The 16363-nt window shown below is 35.7% G+C and overlaps 1 long non-coding RNA gene across 1 annotated transcript; it reads left to right on the top strand.

Annotated features, from left to right (window-relative positions):
* The first annotated feature begins 917 nt into the window (after positions 1 to 917).
* LOC103876945 lies at positions 918 to 15740 on the top strand. Its single transcript, XR_636416.4, has 3 exons — positions 918 to 3876; positions 11486 to 11525; positions 14842 to 15740. It is a non-coding gene; the product is annotated as an uncharacterized LOC103876945 (long non-coding RNA).
* The last annotated feature ends 623 nt before the right edge of the window (positions 15741 to 16363 follow it).

Consider the following 16363-nt stretch of genomic DNA (forward strand, 5'->3'; position numbering starts at 1 on the left):
ATTATAGGTGTGAGGCACCCCTCCCCGCCATATTTTTTCTTATCTCAGGGAAATCTTTTTAGAAGGGAAGAATGCTGCGAAGAAACCTCTTTTTTCAGAAAGAAGTGAGAAGTTTGAAGCAAAGTGAGCTACTTGGGAGATGCTTGCTTGTGTAGTCCCTGCCTGACAAGCCTTTCTCCCCAATACCCATCCTCAGATGAGTTTGCTGTGATATGCAGTGCTTGGCATCCCCACCATGAAGATGATAGGGTACACTGAATCCAGACGGAAGGAGGAACCCACCTTCTCTTATTCTCTTCCTGAATTTTAGGGAGAGGAACGTTAATACAGCCAAGCCACTGTCTTACTACTAATTATCTAATGACTCTCCAACAGTTAAAGTCACATGAGACGTTTTTTGCCTTTTTTTTTGCATCAGCCAATAGTCTATACTTCAGAATTGCCTAATTTTTTCAAGGATTTTCAATGTTTTTCCTTATGACGTTATTATGGTACTTTTCGATCTATGATACGGAAAGTTATCACAGAGATGAGAGCTTTAGGTGTGCATATTTGAAGGAATGTGCATATTTGAGGGAAATATGGAGTTAGTTTTGGAAAAAAGATTAAGTTTGCAAGGATTATCACTACTGACATTGAAAATAACTGCAGAAAGTGATATATGTCACTGCTTATGCCCAGTTGAGCAGGGAAAAAATTCTGTATTAAAATTAAAAACTTTCAAAAACGATCTTAAACCATGTAGGTATATTAAAAAAAAAAACAAAAACAAACAAACAAACAAACAAAAAACCTTAGCAAAATTAGAGCTCCAGACACCAAACCACAGAAACTTGGATTACAGAATAATCAAACAATGGAAATGAATATGGTAAAAAAAAAAAAAAAAAAAAAAAAAAGTTCCCAATAACTTTGCATTTGCTAATATCAATATTCATGACAAATCTGAAGAATAATTATCCTCCTTATTTTTATATAAGAAATCTAAATAAGTTGTATAAGGTAATTCAGCAGAATATATATTTATATTCAGTTAATTTGCCTTTAATACCTCTTTTACCTGTTAAATATTCCTTTCCAGCTCCTCTGTGTGTTACTCACCCCAATAGTATTACATAAATGTTTTTGCATTTGAGTACTGAATAGCGAAGGGGGTAGCATAGTAAGTTAAAGATACTTGGATTTCAAAAATTATTTTCAACACGAAAAACAAAAAAAAAAGGTAAACCTGAGCACAAGCAAGACAGTCCTTCCTGGAAGGAGAGTTAGCTACCTCACAGCTGCATTAAGAGATTTTACTTTATACACAATAGACAAATAGTAAATATTATTATAAGCTTACCAAAATATTTTTTTCCACTTCATAAGATCTCTGAGTCAAGTACTAGAATACTCAGTTCTTACATTTGGATGCTCTAGGGATCAGTCCTCAAGTCTTTTCTATTTGTACTCACACTCCTGGTCATGTCATGCAAACTCATGGCTTTAGTATCCTCTATATGACAACTAATTGTGAATTACATTTTCAGTTTAGGCCTCTTTCCAAAATTCCAGGCTTAGGTATCTGGCATCTCCTCAACACGTCCTTTGGAATATGTAATTAAAAACCTGTCCAAAACTGAACTTCTTACCTGCCAAAAAGCATGCTCCAGTTATAGGCATCCTTGTACAAGGAGGGGAAAAAAAAGACTCAATTTTCACATGGATCCGGTTAGGTCAAAATCATTAAATTGTTCTCTATAATTTTTGTTTTTCTCTCATATCTCACTTTACATTTTTAACTAAATCCTGTAGATTTTGACATTAAAATATTTTCAGAGCCCATCTGTTCCTTGCCCTCTTCACTGCTAGTAACTTAAGCTACCATGATCTCTTGCTTGGATCCTAAAATAGCCTCTGAAATATTCTCTAACGTTTTGCTCTTAACCTTTTGTATCCATTCTAAACACAGAAGACCAAATGATCCTTCTAATATCATGCTATAGCACGGCACTACACTGCTCAAAACCTTGCCATTGTCAAAATCCATGAGAGGTCCTGCAAGACCTGGCCTCCTGGCCTCTCTGACCTTATCATTCTGCTCCAGCCACACTGGATCCCTCAACCATGCCATGTTTGTTATAGTTTTATTAAAATTCTTGTTCTAACTGTCTCTTCCAAGAGGGAAAGTTTGTCAAGATACATACAATGGCTAATTCCTCACATCTATAAAATTTTCCTTCAAATCTCTCCACCCAATGACCACTTTATTTAACGCTGAAACTTACTCGCCCTTATTCAACCCTCCTTCCCCTTATTCTGTTTATTTTTTTATTTTTAAAATAACACTTAACCATCTTCTAATATATTGGGTAATTTACTTCTCTATTATACTCAATTTCATTAAATTCTCTGTTTATTTATATATAAATTATTATATCTAATATATTATATTAAACTTCTCTATTATATTTAATTTCATTATCTGCCTTTACTCCAAAATATGAGCTCCATAGTGAAATTCTTTCTCAATTTTTTTCATTACTATATTCCATGTACACAGAACTGTGCCTGGCACACAGGAGGACACAAAATAAATATTTGCTGAATTAATATTGCATTGCCTCAGGCCTCTAATGGTGTGACATTCCATTGATGATTAAAGATGTAACTATAAGCCTCAGTCTTTATGAATCAAATTGATGCTTTTGCAAAAATTCTAAGTTAGCCTACAGATGCTAAGAATGAACCAGTCCAATTGCAAAACTAAAGTTAGAAGAAAAAGCAGGATAATGTATTTATTTTACTCTTATTCACATCAAAGTTCAATTATAGTATGTGAAATCATTTCAGAGTCTGGCCAGTTTCCTTGACTTAAACACATTGCTTCAAATATTTTTTGCAATTGGTATCTGTAGAAATACATGACTATAACAATGTCTTGTCTTTACAAGGATTTATAGCAATGTTATTTGTTCTAATGGACTTTAAACTCCATCTGTAGTAGATACACTGTCTTATTTTAGGTCTGATAGTCACATGCACTCACCTGTCTTCAGATATACAATACCAATTGCTTCTTATATGTCCATCATATCCACTTACATTGATAAACTGTTTGTCTCAACAAAAATAACATACCATCCTAAACTTCTACAAAATCCAAAGCCAGGAGAACTAAATTCTAATTATGATGGTGCTGTGTCACCTTGGGCAAGCCAAACAACTTTTTTAACAAAAACAAAACATATATGCGTGTTGCCATACCCTTTATGGACCCTGGTGAATCTCTGAGGGTAGACATAATGTCAGTATTGTTTTGAATGCAAGATCCCGAGTAGCCTCTAACTGGCATAAGATAAAACTCACTAAACACTTCTTGAAATAGTATCTATTATTAACATTACTAAAAAACACTGTTTTCTAATTAGCTACCATGTGTCAGGCACAATTCTATTATCTATTATGCATTAGCTTAATCATAATATCACTATAAAGCAAGGTTAGTGATATTTTATCAAAAATAAAACTGAAGATTAGGAAGTTATTAATTTTCCCAGTCATGAAGCTAGTAAAAGGTTAATATGAGCCCTGATCTCAGGTTTCTTTGCTGCTGAGCCTTGATTTCATTTTATACCTACTTCCTAGCACTTTGGTTAAAAACATCACATTATATCACCAATAAGAATTTTTTTTGAAAATTCAAAAACCAGGATTTCTTTTTCTACCAACCAACTTAATATAGTTGAAAGCACTGACAGTAGAATCAGTGGCCATTTTCCATAAAGGTCATAAACAAAGAGAATGTAGAATGTCTAAGAGCAGCGTTGTTTACTTCAGATTTCTGCTTATCAATTTTTGTTCATTCCCAAGGACATACTGATTTGTAACCATGTTGTAGGTATTCTTCCCTAATCTTTAAAAAATGAAGTAGTAAAAAGAATTTCAGACCATTAGACCCAGAAGATTTAGAATACCACTCAGAGAAGGCGTGAAAGTGAAATATCAGAAAATCCATTTGGGGCCGGGTGCGATGGCTCATACCTGTAATTCCAGCACTTTGGAAGGCCGAGGCGGTTGGATCACGAGGTCAGGAGTTTGAGACTAGCCTGGCCAACATGGTGAAACCCTGTCTCTACTAAAGATAAAAAAAAATCGCCGGGCATGGTGGTGCACGCCTGTAATCCCAGCCACAAGGGAGGCTGAGGCAGGAGAATCTCTTGAACCCAGGAGGCAGAGGTTGCAGTGAGCTGAGATCACACCATTGCACTCCAACCTGGGCGACAGGGCAAGACTCCGTCTCAAACAAAAACAAAAACAAAAAACAAAGAAACAAAAAAAAAAACCAAAGAAAATCCATTTGGGTCAATACAAGCTCCTAAATAATGGACCATTGTGCAGAGGAAACAGGTTATAATGTTAAACATTTCAAGTCTTAGGGAAATCAAATAACTATATTGTTTATAAAATTTGCTTTGACAACTAAATACAACTTAATATGCTCTTTTACGTTCTTTCATGTACTAATCTATGAAACTGTCTGCTCTTCCTTTATTGTCAGTGTACCCTGCATTTACCATACACTACTCATTTTACGTTTCTTTCTATTTGCCTAGTATCGTATAATATTTTTATCTCTGAATCTCAATCATCATCATCTGACACTATATGCCTTCCCACCTTTAATTTTAACTTGAAAAAAAATTTTTATGTGTGTTTGTATGGCATTTAGCCTGTTTACATAATATCAAATAAGGTAATTTCAAACAAAACTAAACCAGTCTTATAGCATCTTGAGAACAACATACTTAGATAATCAGTTGAATTTTTTTCACATTTAAACAGGTATTTTTGGTTTCATGTAGACTCAGCCTCTGCAGTTGGAAGGTTTGTTTAATCTTTAATAGTTCTGGGTGCCATTTATGTTCATTTTCTTAAGATCATTTAATTACTGTCATAATTTTTACTTCTCTCTTCTTCACAAAAAGGATATACTGGCTAGTAGGATAATTTTCTGAGCTATTTTAAAAGTCTTTGCCAAGATGTAAATACAAGTATCTACTGTGTGTGTGTGTGTGTGTGTGTGTGTGTGTGTGTGTGTTTTCTTTTGTAGAGATAGAGTCTTGCTATGTGACCCAGGCTGGTCTTGAAATCCTGGCCTCAACTGATCTTCCTGCTTCAGCCTCCCAAAGCATTGGGATTACAGGCATGCGCCACTGTACCCAGTCACAATCTACAATTTAAAAAAAAAAATGTGTGGGTACTATCTATGTTTTTAAAGAACCTCAAGGCAATTCTTGACTTAAAAAACTTTAGGCATAAAAATAACTGTTCAAACTGAATTATACTTACTTTAGATTTTCCACTCAGGTCTGTCACTGTACTAATATTTTTTCTTGCACCGCTCTTTAATAAACTAGGAAATTGATTCTTATTTGGAAACATTAACTCTCTAGGCCCCAACAGGCTTTGGTACTCTGGAAGAAATCATGGTTTTCTAAACGGAATTCATATTGTTCTCACACCTTCCTTAAATATAGTAATTTCTTCCACACACAAGGAGAGGATCATTTACCAAAGAGCAGTCTCTTTCTTTATCAAAAAATTTGCATTTAATTACATAATGAAATACTATTACGTGCAAGATACTGGGATAGACTACGCCAGGCTCTGGAGAGGTAAGGAAAAGTTAAGAAAATTCTAGTTTAGCACATAGGAGGAAAAGGAGAGACACAAAGTACTTTGCTGATTTAGCAAACTGCAAATAATCAGGAAAAAAAAAACATTATGAATACCACTTTTCTGGAATGTAACTTAGAAGGTTTGATTTTCTACATTTCTACTGATCTATTGTGTGCTGAGGTATATAAAGATATAAAGAGTTGAATGAGGGCCTGGTACTGTCCTTGACATTAACTAACCAATATAAGCCTAGGTAGAAGAAGGCAATTAGACGTGGGAGGTGTTGAGGAGGGTTCTGGGAAGACAGATTCCAGATGGGTTTGTATGAGTACACGTTTGAAAGGATAAAAGTGAAAGGTATGTTTGGGCAACAAAAATTAGTCCAAATGAGTAGGGGCCTAAAGAATACATGGTGAAATATTGCTATAGAATTTTAGAAAGGTAGATTAGGGCCATGAGCTGGGTGTGGGAACATGATGCAGGTAAGTCTGCTGCCGCTGCTGCTGACTTTGTTATATCCCAGGAATTATCATCAACTCTCTGGATAAAACATGTATTAGATTTCAAGTAAAAAAAAAAAAAAATCCATACTAACTTTTATTTTTCTCTCCTAGAGAAATATACCTACCTGTCACTAAAATACATGTCAAGTTACATAATCTGTTAAGGTGATAGAGCATCCTAAGATATCACAATAATAGTGAAATATATTCGTAAGTATTTTACAGATTTTTATTGACTGAGAAGTAGAAACCACTGGTATATAACAAAACAGTCTGATCAATCACTGTATAATAAACACTCACATATATGTATTTCTGTATCACTGAAGTGTAATATGATGAAGAGAAAATGAAATTGCTATGGGAAGCAGGAGGACATACCTAGACCTAGAGGACATGGAAGACCTCCTCAAGGAAGCAACATTCAATAGAGATCCGAAGCATGAGCAGGAATTAATTATATAAAGTGGAGTGTGTGAGAATTGAGGTAGGGATTATACAGCATTCCATAGAATGCCTTAGAGGGGAAAGAGAAAGGGATTAAAGAGGTAATAGTGGGAACCTCAAACAGGGGAGATGGTTGTTTAAGCTGAAGCTGAAGATGTAGGATGGGAACATTTAAACTTCACCTGGAAGTGCAATGCCACATCATTGAAAATGCACCAAGTTAGAAAACAACACTGACTTATTGACTCATAACTCAGAATCTAGGTATCTAAAGCTTCGAATAAAAGCAAAATACCAAGAATAAATTATTAGATTAGATTAAACATATTAGAACTCAAAAAACTGTCTTTGCAGTGTCATTTTCAGTACATTTAAGACTGAATTTTCTATGAATTGGAAGCACGTGAAGAGATTAGCTGTTCTTAATAAATGAAGCACACCTCACAGAAGAGTTTGGAAAAACGTATCACCAGAGTTCCACAGATCTAAGTGTATCTAATTCAGTACAAAGAGATCAAGGCCTGAATATTTAGATTCTTTTTTATTAAGTTTTGTAGTTATTGTGATGTGTAACTCTATTGACAACCATCCAACACTGTGAGAGCCTTTAACTCTCTGGACTCTGCAAAAAATTCCAGACCCAAGGTAACCTCAGTTATGGCATATAGGGTTCAGTTGGATTTAATCCAAGTTCCTTCACACTTATATCTATAGCTGTAACAGCCTATAAAAACTGATCTTTACAAACATAAGCCCTACCATTATGAGATCATAAGAAACTCACCAAATATTAGAGATTTTGTATTATACTTTCTTAGACAGAAAAAGAAATGTGGGCTGGGAGCGGTGGCTCATGCCTGTAATCCCAGCACTTTGGGAGGCCGAGGCGGATGGATCATGAGGTCAGGAGTTTGAGACCAGTCTGACCAACATGGTGAAACCCTGTCTTTACTAAAAGTACAAAAATTAGCCAGGTGTTTTGGTGCACACCTGTAATCCAGCTACTCAGGAGGATGAAGCAGGAGAATCACCTGAACCTGGGAGGCAGAAGTTGCTGTGAGCCAAGATCGCACCATTGCACTCCAGCCTGGGCAACAGAGTGAGACTCTATCTCAACAACAACAACAACAACAGCAACAACAAAATTTAATCCTTTTTATAACAGCCAAAAGGAGTTTTAGATTAACTGTAATTAACAAGACAACTTAGATCATCAGAAGCCCTCTGTTCTGTCTTTGAGTTACCTGATGATTTTCTCTATTAGACTGCCCTTAGATTGAGGGATTTGGTATTATTTTATCATAGACTGCTTTTCTTCATCCTCTATTTTACATTCCTCTCCAATAGCTCATATCTACCCCCTGTATTAGGCCAGCTAATTGGAAGCTTAATTGCTTACATAATTAATACAGGGCAAAAATTAGATATAGAAAATCTTTGAGGATGTGGAAGTATGTATGTGCACACATTGCACACACACACAAATATATACATGTTTTAAGACAACATAATTCTAAGTTTTAATTTAATGATTTGTCATGAGCAATCTCTAGGAAAAGATGCATATATTCTCCTTTAAATAGTTGCATAAAATTCTATTGTGAGGATCTAGAGACCTTTAACAAGACTGTTCTTTCTCTCTGCATCTAGTTTAATAACAAACAGCCATTTTCTTTTTTTAGAAAATGTTTCTACCAGAAATAACTATTTTAATTGACAAAAAATTCAATTGTGTACCATTAATTATATAACTATGTTCATGTTAACGGAAGTGTTTATTTCAGATTTAACAAATAAGAGTAATGGTGCAATAAATAACCCCCTGTATGTAGGTACTTCTATCTTAGTGCATTATTTATTTATTTAAATTTATGGAGTACAAATACAATTTTGATACATGCATAATGGTCAAGTCTGGGTTTTTAGGGTATCCATCACCCAAATACCTTACACTGTAAGCATTATATCTTAGTGTTTTAAACATGGATAGGTTAAATAAAGTAGGAGTACATGGCGAAGAATATGAGTATTTTTAAAATTACCAGTTGCTATTACTTTCGTTTCCCTCAGGTACTTACTACCATCAACAATCTATGAAAATGCTTGTATGCACACCAGTAGTGAACTTAATTTTTGTTTTGAATTGTACTTGAACTGATGAGAAAAAAAAATAGTAGCTAGTTGCGTTTATTTTCATTTCCTTGAGTGCTAAAAAGCCTGAGCAAATTATAAAGTATTTATTGATGATTCATTTTCACCCTTTATTGTCTTGATTGTTCATACCTTTTGCTAAGTTTCTACTGGGAAGTTTCTTTTAAACACGTAGAAGAATTTTAATACAAGTAGAATATGTACCCTTTAATTTTTTTACTTAAAAATATTTTTTCAGGCCTATACTTTTAGATTCTGGATATTAGTCCTTTGTTGAATGCATTTGCAAAAATGTTCTCCCATTCTGTATGTTGTCTGTTTATTCTGTTGATTGTTTCTCTTGCTGTGCAGAAGCTCTTTAGGTTACTTAAGTTCCATTTGTCTGCTTTTGGTCTTGTTGCCTTTGCTTTTCTGGTCTTAGTAATAAATTCTTTGCCCAGGCTAATATTCAGAAGAGCTTTTTCTAGGTTTTCTTCTAGGATTTTTATAACTACAGGTCTTACATTTAAATCTTTAATTCATCTTCAGTTAATTTTTGTACATGGTGTGAGGCAGAGGTCCAGTTTCATTCTTCTGCGTATGGTTAGCCAGTTTTCCTAACACCACTGATTGATAAGGGTGTCCTTTCCTCATTGTTTATTTTTGTTGACTTTTTCAAAAATCAGTTAGTTGTAAATGTGTGGCATTATTTCTGGATTCTCAATTCTGTTCCATTGATCTACGTGTCTATTTTTGTACCAGAACCAGGCTATTTTGGTTCCTATAGTTTCGTAGTATGATTTCAGGTTGGATAATGTGATATCTCCAGCTCTCTTCTTTTTGCTGAAAATTACTTTTCCTATTTGGGTTCTTTTTTGATTCCACATTAATTTTAGAATGATTTTTCTAATTCTGTGAAAAATGATCATAGGAATTTGGTAAGAATTGCATTGAATCTTCAGATTGCTTCAGCAGTATAGTCGTTTTAATGATATTGATTCTTCATATCCATGAACATGGAATGTACTTCCATTTGTTTGTGTAATCTGCAACTTATTTAATTGGTGTTTTGTAATTTTCCTTGTAAAGCTCTTTCACCTCCTTGGTTAAATATATTCCTAGCTATTTTATTTGTGGCTGTGGCAGTTATACATGAGAATGAGTTCTTAATTTGGCTATCAGCTTGAGCATTGTTGGTATATAAAAATGCAAGTGATTTTTGTGCATTAATATTGGATCATGAAATTCGACTGAAGTCATTTATCAGGTCTGAGAGTCTTTTGGAGGAACCTTTGGGTTTACTAAGTATATGGCTGTGTCATCAGCAAACAGAGGTAATTTGACTTCTTCTTTTCCTATTTGGATGCCTTGTATTTCTTTATTTTGCATAACTGACCTGGCTAGGGCTTTCAGTACTATGTTGAATAGGAGTGGTGAGAGTGGACATAATTCTTTCAACTTTTCCCCATTAAGTGTGATGTCGGCTGTGGGTTTGATATATAGAGCTCTTATTATTTTTAGGTATGTTTCGTTGATGCCTGGTTTGTTGAGGGTTTTTATCATGATGGGATGTTGGGTTTTATCAAATGATTTTTCTGCATCTATTGAGGTAATCATATGGTTTTTGTTTTTAATTATGTTGATGTGGCAAATCACATTTATTTCCATATATTGAACGATTCTTGCATCCCTGGAATGAAGTCCTCCAATTGATTGGAATGGATTATAGTTTTGATGTGCTGCTGGATCCTGTTTGCTAGTATTTTGTTGAAGATTTTTGCATCTATGATCATCAGGGGTATTGGCCTGTATTTTCTTGTTGTATTCTTGCCAGATTTTTATATCAGGGTGATACTGTTCCAATGCAATGAATTAGAGAGGAATCCCTTATCTTTAATTTTTTGTAATATTTTAAGTAAGATTGGTACAAGATCTGTGTACATCTAGTAGAATTTGGCTACAAATCCATCTGATCCTGGGCTTTTTTGCTGTTGTTCTTGATATATTTTTTTTAAATTACTGATTCAATTTCATAACTCATCATTGGTCTTTTCAGGATTTCAATTTATACCTGGTTCAATCTTGGGAGATTATATGTTTCTAGGAATTTAACCATTTCCTCTAGATTTTCTAGTTTGCGTGCATACAGATGTTCATTGTAGTCTCCTGAGGATCTTTTTTATTTCTGCGGTATCAAAAATACCGCTGATTGCACTTGTTTGAATCTTATTTTTTTACTTATTGGTTAATCCAGCTCACAGTCTATCAATTTTGGTTATCCATTCAAAGAACCAACTTTTTCACTGATCCTTTGTGTGATTTTTTAAAATCTCAATTTCATTTATATATACTGTAATTTTTGTTTCTCTTTTTTCTGTTGGCTTTGGGTTTGTTCTTATTTTTCTATTTCTTTAGGTGTGATGTAATGTTATTAATTTTAGATCTTTCTATGTTTTTCATGTAATCATTTAGTATTATAAGCTTTCCTCTTAACACACTTCTGCTGTATTCCAGAAGTTTGCGTATATTGTGTCTCTATTTTCATTTGTTTCAATTTTTAAATTTCTGCTTTAATTTATTACTTAACCAAAAATCATTTAGAAGAAAGGTTTTTAGTTTCCATGGGACTTCTGTGTTTTTGAGAGCTCCTCTTGTTATTGATGTCTAATTTTATTTAACTGTGGTCTGAGAAGATGCTTGATATGATTTCAATTATTTTGAATTTATTGATATTTTCTTTACAGCCAAGCTCATGGAAAAATGTGGAGAATTTTTCATGAACAGGTAAGAAAAAGATCAAGAGTCCAATTTGAGTCCTGAGTTTCTCTGTTGGTTTTCTGCCTTGATGATCTGTCTAGCACTGTGAGTGGGCTGTCAAAGTCCCCCGTTGCTATTGTATGGCTGTCTACCTCTTTTTTTAGGTCTAGTACTATTTGTTTTATAAATATGTGTGCTCTGCTGTTCAGTGCCTATGTATTTAGGAAAATTAAATCTTCTTGTTTATTTCCCTTTATCACTATATAATGCCCTTCTTTGCCTTTTTCTACTGTTGTTGGTTTAAAGTCTGTTTTATCTAATAGTCTTGGTTGACTTTGTTTTGTGTTAAGAAGGCTAAAAATAGGCCCATCTCCTAGCCTGTAAGATTTCTGTCGAGAAGTGTGCAGTTAGTCCTATGGGATTACCTTTATATGACAGGTAATTTGGTTCTTTTCTCTAGCTAGCTGCCTTTAATATTTGTGTGTGTGTGTGCGTGTGTGTGTGTGTGTGTTGACATTGGATAGTCTGATGACTATGTAACTTGGTGATGGTTGTTTTGTATAGCATTTTGTGTGTGTTCTGTGAATCTCTTGCATCTGGATATTGACTTCTCTAGCAAGATTAGGGAAACCTTCCTGAATTATTTCCTCAAGTAAGTTTTCCAAGTAGCTTACTTTTTATTATTCTCTCTTAAGGGCACTAACACTATGCCGTTTTGGCAGCAGGTTTTTTTGTTTGTTTTTTTGTTTTTTTTTTTTTTTTTTTTGGTGTTGCAATTCAGGCTTCAGTCTCCAGTAATTGGCACTCAAGAGTAAGAGTCAGCTCTCCTTTGTGTAAATTGATGATCATTGGTCACACCCTCCCTGACAGTGGGAAAAAGGTCGCAAGAGGGATCATGTTGGGGTGCACTGAGGTTTCAGGGGAAAGAGTTAGTGACTGTGCACCAGTTCCTCATCCTGAGCAGGCAGGAACCGAATTGCATCCTTGGTACAGGGCCCATGACCTTCAGTTCAAATAGACTTTATCCTTCGGCTCCTGGCCACAGTGTAGCTGCAGCCCATGGACACACCTTTCTCCTTGGCTACCTCCAACGTGGGCTCAGGTTGGAGCCTTTTTCCCCAGTTCAGGGTGGACAACTCTGTGGTTTTCCCGCCATCCTTTGCTGGGAGGCTGCCACTCTGTGTAGGGAGTGGGAGTTGGACTTCACCCTTTGTGCAAGTCCAGGCAGTGCAGGCTCACTTTCAGTGGAGTTGGAGCTACCACAAAAAAACATGAAAAGCACTTTCTCCACGTATAGGCCCCTAGCAGGGAAAACCTCTACTGTGTTCACAACACCGCACTGTTTGGGGGAGATGACTCCCCTCTGCATCCATTCTTGGCTGGTGGTGCCACCCTCGTCAGTGATTGGCACTGCAGTTGCCTCTCCTTTGTCCCCAGGGAAGGTTTGTCAGGCTGTGTTTCTAGCTGTCTTAGGGGCAGCCCACATAAAGGGTTAGGTTTGGGAGTTTGCAGTTTTCCAAGGACCTGCCTATCACCTGTGATTGCCAAAGTTAGAACAGGTTGTGGCGTATGTTTGGGTGTGTGAAGAGGGGTCTCATGATGACACGGCTCAAGAGCAAAGCAGAGTAGATGTCCATCACAGGTGGTGCACAAACAATATGGTGCCTGCCATTTTAGTGCAGGCCTGAGGAGTGCGGACATACGTACAAGTACTGGCCAGCTATTTCTCTGTCACTGGGAACTCCCTAATTGCTAATAACAGTGTTGCCCAGGTCACGAGGGAAGAGGGGCTTCCCAACAGTTTGACAGTTAGCAGATAATCAAAGGGGTAAGGGAAGCAGAGAAGCACCCCCCACCTTCCCTTCCTTTTGGGCTCCACATTCCTTGGAGGTCAATCTCCGTCATACTCTTGCTTTCTTTTTCTGCAGTTCAGCTTCTTCCCATAGGCTCTCTGACAGGTTCTGACTCTCTTTCCTCAGTTTTCCATTTGGAACATGTGCATTCATCAGTAACTTTGATCTTCTTTCTGAGGAGAATTGTCACCCAATGTTCCTACTAATTCATCTTAAAAAACAAATGCTTAGTTAAATATTTCTGTTTTTATTACATACAATCAGAATGTAGGATATAATATAGATTTTTATTTTATATTAAGCTTTTCCATATGAATGTGTGCACACATGTGCACACACACATATACATACACATACCATTTTGTAGATGAAAGAGGTAAAATATGTTATTTGTTGCCAGTATAAATAGCTTTACATTGAAGATATTCTATTTTCCAATTCTGAATATTTGGTATATTAAGATTAGTCTTAAAACCAAACTGCCACAGACATTTAGAAATAATGGATAAAGTATTCTTTATCCAGTTATAATCATTTCAGTACCTTGCTAAGCTTGCAGGTAAGAAATCCCCAATCACCCTAACTAGAAACAATGTGAACTGAATAGTAGAGTAGTGAATGCATAAATTCACTCTGGAACTGATCTGGGTGTTAGAGGAATCAGTCCTTGTAAGTAAGGAATTGAGAGAAAAACAACATCCTTGGGACCCTATTAGGTCTGAGCTCACAGTAAATAGGTAGACTAAAAACAAATCGGCATCGCTGGAAAAATTCTGAACTATAGTATACTCTCCTTAACCAGAGGGAATTTCAACACCCACAGTGGATGCCTAAAACTGTAGGTGGTACTGAACCCTATACATACTATGTTTTTCCTAAATATGTATGATAAAGTTTAATGTATAAATTAGGCACTGTAAGAGATTAACAAAAGTAACCAATAATAAAATAGAACAATTATAAAAATATACTGTAATGAAAGTTATGTGAATTAGTTCTCTCACCCTTTCTTAAAGTATCTATTGTACCATAATCACCTTTCTTCTTATGATGATGTGAGATGATAAAATGCCTATGGGATGAGATGAAGTCAGGTGAATTGCGTAGGCACTGTGACACAGAGTTAGGTGACTACTGACCTTCTGATAGTATGTTGGAAAGAGGGTCATCTGCTTTGGGTTATTCTGGATCATCTAGCAATGACAACGTCAATGGTTGGATGTCAAGAGCAGACAATGTTGATGCATAACAAGTGGGTAGTGTCTACAGCATGAATATGTCGACAAAGGGAGGATTCACGTCCCAGGTAGGACAAAGCAGGAAGGCATGAGAGTTCATGATGTTACTCAGAATAGAACACATTTTAAAACTTATGTATGGTCTGTTTCCGGAATTTTTCATTGAATAATTTTAGATTGTGGTTAACCACAGGTGTCTCAAACAGAAAGCAAAACCACGGATAAGCAGGTACTACTCTTTTCATTTCTCAGGTCTCAAAGAAGAAGAATGAAATTATCCTGTGCAATTTAAAAAATCAGGTTCTGAGTCCTGCACTAATACGGAGATTGCATTACTCTGAAGGAATAGTCAAGTTCTTCCCCTTCCAAGATTATACCTTTAAAAGTCAGGTCTAGCGTGGTAAAACTCCAAGGACTCTGGCAGAAGGAAATGTTATGCTATTTTGGATGATCACATTTCTCACTCAAGGCACAGAGAATTAAACAGAAATAAGAGGCCACTCAAAAGTTGAATGTGTACTTTAAAAAATTACAAACCCCTTCACCAAGAGCAATCTACCTGGAACAAGAGAAAACAGACACACGTAGAAGAATCCGAAACCCCCAAACATGAACTGATCCTTAACAAATGAAAGAGCACATTAAATGAGTATGTTAAATTATTTAAATACATCAAATAAGACATCAAACCAGGTACTGTGAAACACCAGTAGGCCTCTCACATATCTTGTGATATGATTTACTCTGAAAAATAGCAAGAAGTAAGTCAAAGAGAAAATAGAAAATTGTTATGTACACAGGATGATAGATCTGAGGAAATTTCAGAAATGAAAAGTTCTAAATATTTAATTAAAAAGGGTTTAAGTGGTTATAATAGATGGAGCCAAAAATAAAAGAGGCAATATTTGAAAACATAGTGACTGTGATTTTTTTTTCAAAAGGTGATAAAGATACTAATCTTCAGAATCAAAAAACACCGTGAGAGTCAAGAAGTTAAATTTAAACAAATCCACACATGGATACATTATAATAAAACTGCATAACACAATTTAAAAAAAACACACAAAAGACTCATAGCAATTAAAGGGAAGGGAATGTTTACTTATACAAGAACGAATTGCATGTCATTTAATTTCTCAAAAGAAACGGTAGAAGCCTGGAAAGAAATAGAAAAAGGAAAGAGAAGGAAGGAAAGAAAGAAAGGACACAAATGATGAACAGATGTAAAGAAAGGCAAGGGAAGAGGAGGGGAGAGGTGGGCTTGTTGGGGGAGGGAAGAGGAAAAGAAAAAGAAGAGAATAGAATAAAATGAATATCCTGAAGAAAAGTATCTGTTACCCTGTAGGTCTATAGCTATACAATACTGAAAACTCCAAAAACAATTTTAGACATAGGCCAGTTTCCTACTCCTAAAACTTTATTACAATCCTAAATGTGCATGGTAAGCATATTATTATCAATGCTTCAACCTCTCTGTTATAAAATTATATTGCAGTTTCCTCCACTACAGCTCAGATATTCTTCCCTGCCCAGGAACTTTGAGCTCAGTTACCCATGCGACTAGCTTTGGCCAATGACAAGTGCCATAATGCAAGCAGAGGTTTTAAATGTTCTTAAATGTTCTCGTGTGGTTTGGCTCGCCTCTCTTGCTCCTGCTAACACCATGAGGAATATAAGCTCCACGTTTTCTGCTCCTTTAACCTGGGCCCAGTAATGATACATGTGGAACATACTTGACCAGAGACACAGAGTCAAGCCCATCTCATTCACACTC

The sequence above is a fragment of the Papio anubis genome, chromosome 14 (genome assembly GCF_008728515.1).
Source record: "Papio anubis isolate 15944 chromosome 14, Panubis1.0, whole genome shotgun sequence".
Lineage (NCBI taxonomy): Eukaryota > Metazoa > Chordata > Mammalia > Primates > Cercopithecidae > Papio > Papio anubis.